We start from the raw sequence: 11,644 nt of genomic DNA, 5'->3' as shown, positions 1-11,644 counted from the left end.
GTACGAATGAAACTGTATCCTCAACAAACAAGAAGATGATCAAATTAAATAATAGCTGCAAATACTGTCACTGGAAATATATATGCAAACACTAAGTGCCAGGCACAATTATAAGCATTTTACATATATTACTTAATTTAATCCTTACAGCAATTCTATGAAGTAGATACTATTAAAATTCCCATTTTACAGATGAGGAAACAAAGAAGAAGTATAAATAACGAATTTTGAACAAGTTGATTAAACATCCAGGACAGGAAAAAGTCTTTACTAAGTGAAGAACACAGAATAAATGCAAATCCAAGAATCATTCTTCATTTTTAATTGAGAACAAGAACAACATAGAAGTTGTGCCTTGATTGAGGGACTTTAATGATCAATTTACAAATAAATTGTGTTTGTATATCCCAGATATGTGAACTTCACACCGCTGAGCCAAAGTCATCAAACCCTTTCACTTTGCTAAGATTGAGTCCTTATAGGTTCAAGGTAATACAGACTGCACGCATGTTATCAACATTTGGTCTTATACCTCTACCACACTTTTCTGTACTCGTGGAATTGTTTTATAAGACTCATCACCTAGGTTTCATAGTCTATTTCATCAGTGCTTGTTCTTATTTTTCTTATAGAATCTAACAAATGGGTTGTGATGCCTTCATTTATGAAATTAGTGATACCCAATTAGTCATCTGACTATTCCAGACTTAATCTTCCTCTTACTTCTCTTTAAATAAATCAGTACCTGCTTGTGCTCTGAATGAGATTGGATGAAGAGAAACCTGGCCATCCTTTATCATAGAGAGCCAATAGTTTCAAATATCCCCAAAGTGATCTTGAATCAGTGAGATCCAGCTCCTGCCTTTGGTAATTCTTAACTGGAACACTTTATCCCAATAATATGAGACACAGCCTGAGTGATGCTTAAGTTCACCATTTAAAAATGAAATTAAAAAGATTTTTAAAAATTAGCTAATAGCCCTTCTCTATTTTCCTAGAAGTTGTGCTAGCTTTAATATACATGTTCCAGAAGTATAAATACTAAATACCTACTAAAATCCAGGCCTTGTGCTAGGTGCTGGGGATACAGAGATAATTAAGACATACTCCCAAGGAACTGAACCAGACAGGGCACCAAAGCCAGTCAGCTAACTGTCATCTTGAAATTGTGGATTCTGTGTCATAACTTATCACTCACATTCTGCCCTAGCCTTTCTTGTGCTTGGCATGAATCTTCCTTTTCTCAGCCCCGACCTCTCCTCTCCTATTCTTCTACGGCCGCAGGACAACAAAGGTCATTTGGAATGCGAGTAAAACTTAGCTGTAACCAAAGATGCAAAGATCAAAGTTGGCAGCTACATGAAGTTCAGGATTAAGAGACTTCCTCTTTAAGATCAAAATTCCAGATGATCCAAATATAGGCAAATGAGTCCCAGTAGAACACTCCGTTTTCTGTGCTGAATCCAGGAACGAAGCAGAAATCACCATAGAACTGCGTTTCACCCCGTTTTACCCGTGGTCTTGATGCTAATTGCCTAACCCCAACAGTGAGATCGCGTTTCAAAATATGGTCAAACATAAAACAGCCAAGTCAATCAAGCATTAAGTATTCAAGCACAATTATCCCAACACATGCCCAAGTACCAGCAGTGAAGCAGCCTCATTTGGGAGCAGCTCCATAATCACCTCTCCGGTCAGCCGAGACTTTAACCTCTCCCCTCGGGGCCTCCTGTTGGGGACGCCGGGCTGGCTCCCAGGGTGTGAGAGATCACAGCGCCAGCGGCGCCCCCAGTTACCGGGCCTCATTTAAATGCGTGCTCCAGGCGGGGGAGGGGCGGGGCAGAAGGTCCGCAGAAGTTCCCATTGTTGGGGAGAGACGCGTGGAAGCAGATGGTGCAGCCGGTCGGTCTGGCTGTCAGACGCTTTCTGTCAACTTCTCTGGGGACTCCGGGGCTTTCTTTCCACTCTCCGCTCGCTCAGGTCGTGTGTGTTTTCTCAGGGTGGGCGAGGGGGTCCCTTTCTATCGCCCCTCACATTTCCAGGAGGCCCACTGGCCTCCTCCTTCCCCCCATTCCTTCCTTCTGCTTTCTCTGCTTTTTCTGGACCAGCTAGTTCTAAGCCTCCAAGGACCCACTCGATGCAGAGAAAAGCAAGCGAGCGATTTCCTTTGTCTCCAACTGATGCCGCGCTCTCATCCAGCGGGCTTCCGACTGGCATGCTCACTCAGTTATTTAACAAATTACTCCACGGTCTTCGTTTGGGCTGATTGACATTTACAGCTAACCAACCCCTACAGTTAGGGGCGATGTGGTAACTGACTTTCATAGTCTTCCTTCTTCCTTTCAGTCCTGCAATGGGGTGAGCAGACAGACCTGGTGCTTTGGTTTGACCTGATGCTCACCTTACATAACATTGTCAGGGTCTAAAAAAGTAAATAAATAAAGCATGGGTTACAGATGCAACCTTTATATGCATCCGTAAGGGACAAACATGAGCTTGTGTATATATAACTCTCATCTCTAAAGTATTAGCTGTTGAACGCAAATCTTGGCCTCAATGCTCCCTTTTAAGATTCCACATAGCTTATGCCAAGGCAGCTCTTCCTTGCAGTTCTCAGTTAAGATTTCCTCCAGCTTAGGATGTTAAATTTGTTTTCGTTTTTAACCATACTGGCAGCCCGGTGCTCGTTAATGGTATCTCTCTGAGCTGGACAAAGTCAACATAAGTCCAGAAGACTGCTGTCTGGGATTGAGTGGCAAAATAAAGTCAGAAATACCATTTATTCCCCCTCATCTGCCTGGGATTAATCTTTTCCTCCCCGGGGCTATTCTCTAGACTTAAATGATGTAATGTTTCATTTTGCACTCATCAATAGAATTTCCGTTTCATATTTATCTCCCCTTCTCCCTAAAATTGTGAAACCTGTGAAGAGAGAGCTTATAGTATTCATATTTACCAGTTGAGTATTCAATATTTTTCCCTGGTACTACATACAAGCAGTGCAGTAAATGTTGAATAAATGAATGAATAAAAGAAATTAACAAATGGTAGAAATTAACAAAAGGGAATATGAAAAATACAAAAGAGTGTCTAAACTAAATGTCAATCATTTCTTCCATACCCCAACTACTCCAGGTATTCCAGTATGCCACAGTAAAAACCACATTTTACTTGGAAGTAAAATGGCTGTGAGGAATTAGAAAGAAAACCTGAAATCACTAAATACTCATGGCCCAAACTATCCAAGAACACTAAGTGTCCAAGTGCTAACGTCCCAACGAGACAGGCCCACCAACTGGCAATCTGCACAAGTAGGTTTGCAAGAAGTACCATGGATACACCTGTGGGAGATGGGATAGGAGCTTAGCGTGGCCTCTGGACCCCACCCAGTCCCCTGTGTGAGCCCTCTGAAGACAGGGGCTGCAATGCAGAAGCAGAAGTTGTGGATTCACTACGTGTAGTGCTGTCTTAGTGCCCAAGATACAAAATGTGTCCATCTCCCCACTGAATAGCAACTGCCACAGGCCCTTGAGGATTTACACTTCTGGAGCATCTGTAGATGGCATCCTTGGCACTGACATCAAACATTTTCCATGGGTACCTGGAGCAGCAAGACACCATCAAGTGGCTTCCAGACATCAACGGAGATGAGGATCTGGAGAGAAAAGGGAGAAATGGATGCATCCATTGTGGGAGAGAATACTGGTGCGAACACTCCCAAGGAAAGAAAAAGACTGATTGAAAATTTGAAGCCTATGTACCCTACTTCAGCAGAGAGAGGTAGAAGCTAGGACGTATTGATTATGCACACTTAACACATATTTTTCTTTTCATTGCATGGAGACATAAGCACCAGGAAATCCATCTTGCACAAATAACAATGAACCCTCCAATTTGAAGTCGTAAAACACTCTGCTTAGGGACGAGTATCTCTTTCGTTTGTGTTTTATCATTTTTCTAAGAAAAGCTTCTCTAATCCATTCAGTCTGCTATTTTGTACCTTAAAAATAGGTTACTGTTTGCACAAGAATCAAAAAGACAGTAAAATAGGATTGGCAAATGCATGATAGGCACACTGCCATCATCCCTTCCCATATCCATTACAGACATTGCTAATCAATCAAGGCCTTGATTGCAGCCTTAGAATCCTGATAAAGCACAATATACCAGCAGCCTCCCTATCAAGGAATCTATACTGGTATTTGATGTTGCTCGTAGTTGTCACCTTCACTTTAAAGATAATAATCATATATTCCGAAGATTAATACATAGGAAATGAGCTTCATTGCTCAAGAGGTTCTGAGAAGACCCCATGATGCAGCCTTTACTATTAAAAGGGCATTGCCTACCATTGCTGGTTTCCACAATCCATAGGATACAGCCTGTGAGATTAGGGTAGGGGCCATCATGCAAGGAAGAGCTTACTCAGGTAGCAACTTGGTAAACTTGCACTTGCCTTAGTATATGTCTCTGTGGCACTGGTGAGTATTCGTTTGCATTGGAGAAACTGAGGAAGTCCAGAACACTTTCCAAGCAGGTGGTTTCTCAGGGTTAGCAGGCTCCAGGATAGGAATAGGAGGTTCATTCTCTCTGGCCATCTCTTCCTCAAAGTGATAAGGCAGAGCATTGGGGCTCGTTTCCTTTCTCCTGGGACATGACCTTTTCAACATATGAAGGCCCTCAGTCAATATGCTCATACACTGAGGCCATCACAGAAACAGGAAAATATCACAACACAAAGAATGCCTCAGGCCAGGAGCATCTCCTCAGCCTTCTCTTCTCACTGCCTAGAATAAGAAATTTGAAGAGCAAGTTGCTTGTTTTGTGCTTTTTGTTTTAGCTCTCGAATGTTACGTGTTTTGCACATACAAATTACCTCATGTGATCCCCACAACCAACCTATGAATTATCTCCATTTTAAATGAGTACATGAAGACCCAATGGGATTAAAGTGCCCACAGTCACAGAGCCTGAAGCGGCCAGATCAGTATTCAGATCAGGTCTGTCACAGCAAAGCCAATGTTCTCTCCCCACACACTGGAAGTCCACCTCAGTGTGCACCTACCTGTGCACCCAGAATACTTTTAGGACCATGTATGCCCCTTCCTTCCCTCTCTCTGGACTGAAGTTTCAAGGGCCATCTTTACTGCTGGCCCACCCTGACTGCTTTGTGTGCCATGTCTGGGTCCGGTAATATTACAGACCACAGAGAAGGCCCATCCCTATAGTTTCACTCTCTACAACACAAAAGAATTCAAGGGAATCTTCTCTGAGGTTTTACTCCCTGATCCAGGGAATATCTAACCAGGCTATTAGGAGCGTCTTGCGGGGTCTACCTCTGGTTGTTTTCAACCAGAAGTAGATACGATTTCATGAACACACGTTACTGATAGGCTGTTGGTTGGTGGGCGTAGGAGACAGTGAAATGGAAATAAGGTCACTGTCTGAGATTTCAACTCTTCAATCAACAAATGCACTCTGGGGTGATACTAACAATATTTAATAGCAGGTATGAAACAGGTATCAGCCAATGAGAATGAGCAGATCCTGGAAGCTCCCCTGCTGTGCCAGACATCATGAACCTGTAGACTGCTGAACTGCGGGGACATGTGGTAGGATGGTGGGGTGCAATGGGAGGACTCTGGGCAGTGACTGTCCCCACTAGTAAGAAAGTTTTCAAATATTTTAAAAACTGGTAGGGCCATGAAGGTGGTACAGCAGTGGAACATCAGCCCTGGATATGCTCCCAATAACGTGACTGGCCTACAGCCTGATGGAATGTTTTAACACTCAGGAAGAGTGTGTTGATCAGAAGAGGGAGGCGGTTCGTCACAGAGGCAAATGCCAGCATCCACATCCATCCTGATGCTGATCCAGAAGAGATTTTGATCCACTCAGCAGGACTAATCAGTGGTGGAGAGTGCCCCAGCTTGCTCTCTGAGCCTACATCCATTAAACATTCAAGCTACGTAACTAATCCCCTCATTCTATTTTCATATTTATTTTTATTTAGTTATTTTTTTGCAGTACGCGGGCCTCTCACTGCTGTGGCCTCTCCCGTCGCGGAGCACAGGCTCCGGACGCGCAGGCTCAGCGGCCATGGCTCACGGGCCCAGCCGCTCCGCGGCATGTGGGATCTTCCCGGACCGGGGCACGAACCCGTGTCCCCTGCATCGGCAGGCGGACTCTCAACCACTGCGCCACCAGGGAAGCCCCATATTTATTTTAAAATTTATTTTGTTTGAACTCCTGTGCTGCTTTTGCTCTGTGAAACAGTGAAGATGAAATCATTTTTAGACGGTCAAGTGCATGTTGAGCTAAGGTAGAAGAAGTAGTAGAAGTTTGTACCATCACTGCTTTCAGCACCCTTCCCTGATCAGGTTTAAGTCCCATAATTGACACAGATACTGGCCAGGAGTATATTCCTAGGAAAAGCTTGATTTCACCATGCCTCGGTATGTTTAACTTGATAAGTCTTGAAAGAACCGTTGGAGTGATACCACTCAAGTTTTACATTAGAGTTATAAAGAAAAATTTAAAAAGACAAGTGGAATTATTTCCCAAGTATGGGTAATGTTGAAAATGTTACCAGGTTCAAGGAGGGTTTGATGAGTCCAAGGATGTCAAATTTGAGCAGATTAGTGTCTTCTCAAGTCCTTTGAGATTTATGTGATAGAGAGATACTGTCTTTCAGAAAGATGGTGTTGTCAAAGGGGACTACCAGGCTTGTTGAAGGTTGAGAGTGCCAAACCCTAACCACTAGACACTCAGGGAACACCTTGAAGGATGAATCTGACCCATCTGATGATATCCTGTGGGACTACGGAAGTTAGCTGTAGTCAAAATGGCTAATAGGACCAACCCCACACCCGTGTCTAAACCTCCAACCTCTAAGTGTTCCAAACATGAAGGCTTTGAATACACGGATTGGGAGGCTTGCACCATCAATGAAAGAGCTGACCGAGCAGGACCCTGAGGGGCTCCTGGACACAAAAGCCTTTCTGTGTCCCCCACTTCTTCTTTTTTTTTTTTTTTTTGCGGTACGTGGGCCTCTCACCTTTGTGGCCTCTCCCGTTGCAGAGCAACAGGCTCCCGACGCGCAGGCTCAGCGGCCATGGCCCACGGGCCCAGGCGCTCCGCAGCACGTGGGATCCTCCTGGACCGGGGCACGAACCCGTGCCCCCCACATCGGCAAGCAGACTCCCAACCACTGCACCACCAGGGAAGCCCCCCCCCACTTCTTGCTTACAGGAAATAGTCTTCATTCAGCCTCCATGACCTTGCCTGAGTTTCAATGACCAGGTTCAAACAGTTGCTAATTAGGGAAGGGAGTGGATACGGAGATGAGGGAGGAACAGTCAAGAGAAACAATAGTGCAGCCTTGGGGCAGGGTCCTGGCTCCTCCTCAAGGGATACACATAACAGTATCTTAGAGCTGTTTTGCAGATACTGAAACCCCACCAGGTGGGAGAAATTAATGGTATGCTGCCCACCAGCACACAGACCCCAGACCAGTTGGAACCGGAAGGCCGATGATGCTGACTCCTGATGACCTCACCACCAACCAATCAGAAGAATGTCCATGAGCTGATCACGCCCTCTTTGAACCATTACTATAAAACTTCTCACTACCCCCTCCAGGTTAGGACACACAGTTTTGAGGGCGTTAGCCCACTGTGGCCCCCTTTGCCTGGCAAAGCAATAAAGCTATTCTTTTCTACTTCACCCAAAATTCTGTCCCCAAGATATAATTTGGTGTCGGGGTACAGAGGCCGGATTCGGCTTCAGGGCTGGGTCAGCAAAGTACACATAGGCCAGCACTGAAGATTTCTGCCTGCTGCAGTGAAACAGGTGGTTCCCAAGAAGCTGCTGCAAATGCCAAGAACCTCCAAGAAGCTCCCGCTGCCTTCATAGGCCGGCAACACTGAATCAAGGCCTCAGAAACGGCCACACCAATAATCTCCACCGCCTAGAGCACAAAGCAAGTAATTCACAGGTTTGCCAGAAGACCCTGCAAGCCTTGAGTCTGCCATCTGTCCACACATCTGCCTAAACTGCCTCTGGAGTATAATGGCCTTTTTTCTATCCACCTTCTAAATCTCACGTGAGTGACTCTCACTGGCAGACTCTAACTAGGAACTGCTTAGGGAAGGGAAGCCTGGGAAATACGGTTCCCAGCTTCTCCTCTGTAAGACCTTAGATACAGACGGACGTGATTTTGAGCTAAAAACAGACATAACTCAGCACAACACAGTAGGTCATACTTGCTGAATAAATGAGCACATGAACTTGAACTTCCACCCCTGAATACTCTGAAGTGGTCACATCTTCATACAGCCTTTTAGAAACTAGTCAGACACATTCTAAGGTTCTGGTGGCTGAGAGACAGAAACTTATTTGCAGACTTTCTAAGAGAGGGACCTCAGCAGATCCCTAAAACTCAATGGTTCCCAAATTATGAAAAAGAAGAACCTGGAAGAAATGATGCTCTTTGCAAAATGCCATGCTCTGCCAACCCCCTTAAAATATCAGCACAGTGAACTCCATCAGATGAAGTACCAGTAATTTTACTAGGAGAAAAGTTCTATATGTAGACTGGGGACTCACATGTCCACAAAGAAACAAGCTGTCAAACCAAGCATGGTCAACTGTTTCAGAATTTTTCCATTAGTATTCATTTGCTGCTCGTTCATTTCTTTGGTTGTCTGCTAGTGCTTGCTACCAGAAAAGTGGTAGCAGTCATCAAAGTTTAAGAATGAGTTTTGCGAGAAATGTTGGAGAAAATGATCTTCTTAAAAATGGCAGGTTTTTATCCTTCTGCAAATTTTGAAAGGATTCCCGCTATTCTGGACTAACCCCAGACCACTCCAGCCCGGCGTCCCACTGGGCAGTTTGTTACAATGCAATGGATTTGGATCAACCACCTGAAAGAGTATTAAAGTGCTGGCCTAAAAAAAATTTTTAAATGCAAAGAAATGATAATAACTTGCCACCCAATTACCCCAATAAACTGTTCCTACTAGAAACAACATTTAAAGGTGGGGATCTTTAAGGATTTTTCCAAGTCTCAGATTCCATGAACTGCGCATCTCTAGAAGTCCCATGCCAAAAAATTCTTATAAGTGGCTCAAAATCATGGAAATGTGCTGAACTAAGTAGACAAATGTCACCAACCCTACACTAGAAACACAATGAGGGAAGTAAAAAAGAGTCTTCTACCAAAAAAGCAGAAAAAGCATAGATATTGAGAGCTGAGAGAGGGAGAGAAGATAAAGAATATGTACACAAGCATGCAGTTCAAGGCCATGGCCTGGAGTTTAGACTTTGAACTTTCATCAGCTTCCTTGATTTAACTATTGGTTTTAAGGAAGAAATGAAGTAGAGCCCTCTCCTAAGAATCTGAAAACACACACAGGGGTAAGGAAGCCCTCCGGAAAATATGGGAATGGGACCTTGACTCTTCCCAATGTCAAATATATTTATTTTAAAACTTGTGTGATGGACTGTCTTGCTATAACCAAAACCAGATGATGAAAAAGGCCATCATGTGCCCTCAGAAAGGAAACTCTCCAGAGGACAGACTCTGGACTGTGTGACCCAGACCCAACAGGAGGGTCAAGTTCAGTGGAGTTACAGGCAAAGTATATGCAGTGGACACTGAAACCTGAACCACCTGTGATCCTGCCAACCTGGTTCCATGGAAGATGTCTAGTCTTAGAATAAAATCTAAACTCCTTACCATGGCTGGCAAGATCCTAGGTGATTAGAACCACCAATCCAGGCTCCTAGCACATCCCTTCCTATTCTCTAAGCTCCAGCCACACTGGATTTCTCAGTGTTGCTCAAATGCACTGAACTTATTCCAGCCTCAGAGGCTTAACACCTGCTACGTCCTCAATTCTTGCCCAGATCTTCTGAAACAGAGACCTTTCCTAACACCCCATGTAAAAGAATTTCCATCACCCTAGCCAGCCACTCTCTTTCCCATCTCTCGCCTTTATTTTCTTCAGAGCACTTACCACCATCTGAAATTAAAGTATGTACATACTATCTGCCTCTACCACTAGGACATAAACTCCATGGAAATGAGGATCTTATCTTTCTCAGTGATGACATAAATGAGTTGAAGGGATGTACCAACAAAAGAGAGGACTCTCGGAGCCACACACGCCTCCTCAACTATTTGTTCATTTACTCTTTCATTCATTTGAAAAAAATCTGCCCTGTGCCAGGCACCATTCTAGGTGCTGGGAGTAAAGCAATGAATATAACCCCTGTCCTCCTGGAGCTGACATTCTAGTATGCAGAGATGGCCAGTAAATAAATATGACAGTGTCACGTATACCATGAAGAAAAATAAAGCTGGGTATGAAAAAAAGATGTTTAAGTTGGTATTTCATATGGGGTGTTCAGCAAAGACTTCTTTAGGGAAATGACACTTAAACCAGAGACCTAAAAGAAATGAGGAAGAGACTATGTGATACCAGACAAGAGTCAATTATTGCTCCATGCAGAATAAATAGGAAGTGCAAAGGCCCTGTGGTGGCAGTATGCTTGGTACCGTCAAGGAACATCAAGGGGCCAGGGTGGCTGAGGTAGGGTGCACAGAGGGGACAGAGATAGAAAATGATGCTGGATGATTAGTAGGGCCAGATGCACAGAGAAGAGCTGTGGAGGCTCATACTTAGGTCTTAGGGGAATCAAGCAAGTCCCTGGGAAGGTAGGACTTTGAGGTCTGGTCAATCTCAATCTCTCTGGGTCTTCCAGGATTTCAGCATGAATCTCATTACTCGATCACATGTCCACATTTATGGCAAGCAGCCTTGAAGGCTGCAGCAGCTTTTTATCCTCCTGGAAAGAGGCAGCAAATAAGCAAGGAGGAGAAGTCCTCTGTACAAGGGTGGCAACCCTGAGGGACCACAGGGAAATCTGGGGAAGAAAACAGCTGCAGGTAATAGCCTCTGTGATTCAGCTATTAAAGGAATTAAGGCCTTACTGTGACCTTGTTTAGGGAATCTCAGATTACTGAGAATGGGTTATTTGTGAAACGTATGTCTGAATAGACCTGTATGTTCACTGTTGTGAGTGCCTATGTGAACATATGCTATGAAGCCTTACAGATATTCTCTGATGTCTCTCTCAGTGGGCACAAACGCGGAGTCACACCAAGTCCTTCATTTACATGGAGGAAACTAAGGCCCAGAGAACTGAAGTCACCTGGCTCAGTGTGCACAGTGTTTAGGAGTCCAGGTCTAGCTCTGCCTTTGTCTTCCCCTGTCCCAGCTCCTTCAGGCCTCAGCCCTGGCCCCTGATCAACACACTCAGTCCACGCAGTCTGGCATAGGACACAGCTAGCCAAGGAAGAGAGAGACACGCAAGCATAAGGGAGAACTCCTTGACCTGCCATGTCGGTGCCACTGAACCTAACAGGGGGCTGATGTAAGGCGAGCTTTGATTCCCTTGCTCTGCACCATGCTGCTACTTCCTTCCATGCTCTGAGGGTATTCCGGAACTTGCTGGCAGCACGGAGTCCCAGAGAACAGAGATCCCATCAGTAGGCAAAGCAGAAATGAATATTTACTTGAATTCTTCTCTCCCAAATTTACCCTTCGAAGCAGAGTCCAGCCTACCTGACCCAAATCAT

General features: G+C 44.6%; 1 long non-coding RNA gene across 3 annotated transcripts in view; it reads right to left on the bottom strand.

The window, feature by feature from the left end:
* Positions 1–301: 301 nt before the first annotated feature.
* Positions 302–11,644, bottom strand: part of LOC111163154 (uncharacterized) — a 32,266-nt gene continuing 20,923 nt past the window's right edge. For all 3 annotated transcript variants that reach the window (XR_016393541.1, XR_016393542.1, XR_016393543.1), the window contains 2 exons: positions 4,457–4,787; positions 302–3,655 (listed from right to left, as the gene is read on the bottom strand). This is a non-coding gene — a long non-coding RNA (uncharacterized LOC111163154). The remainder of the gene's footprint in view (positions 3,656–4,456; positions 4,788–11,644) is intronic.

The sequence above is a fragment of the Delphinapterus leucas genome, chromosome 6 (assembly GCF_059928025.1).
Source record: "Delphinapterus leucas isolate spDelLeu-1000000601 "Yukka" chromosome 6, BTC_Dleu_Yukka2, whole genome shotgun sequence".
In the NCBI taxonomy this organism is placed as follows: domain Eukaryota; kingdom Metazoa; phylum Chordata; class Mammalia; order Artiodactyla; family Monodontidae; genus Delphinapterus; species Delphinapterus leucas.
Note: the sequence above shows the minus strand (reverse complement) of the source record. Positions and strands in the feature narration are given on the sequence as shown.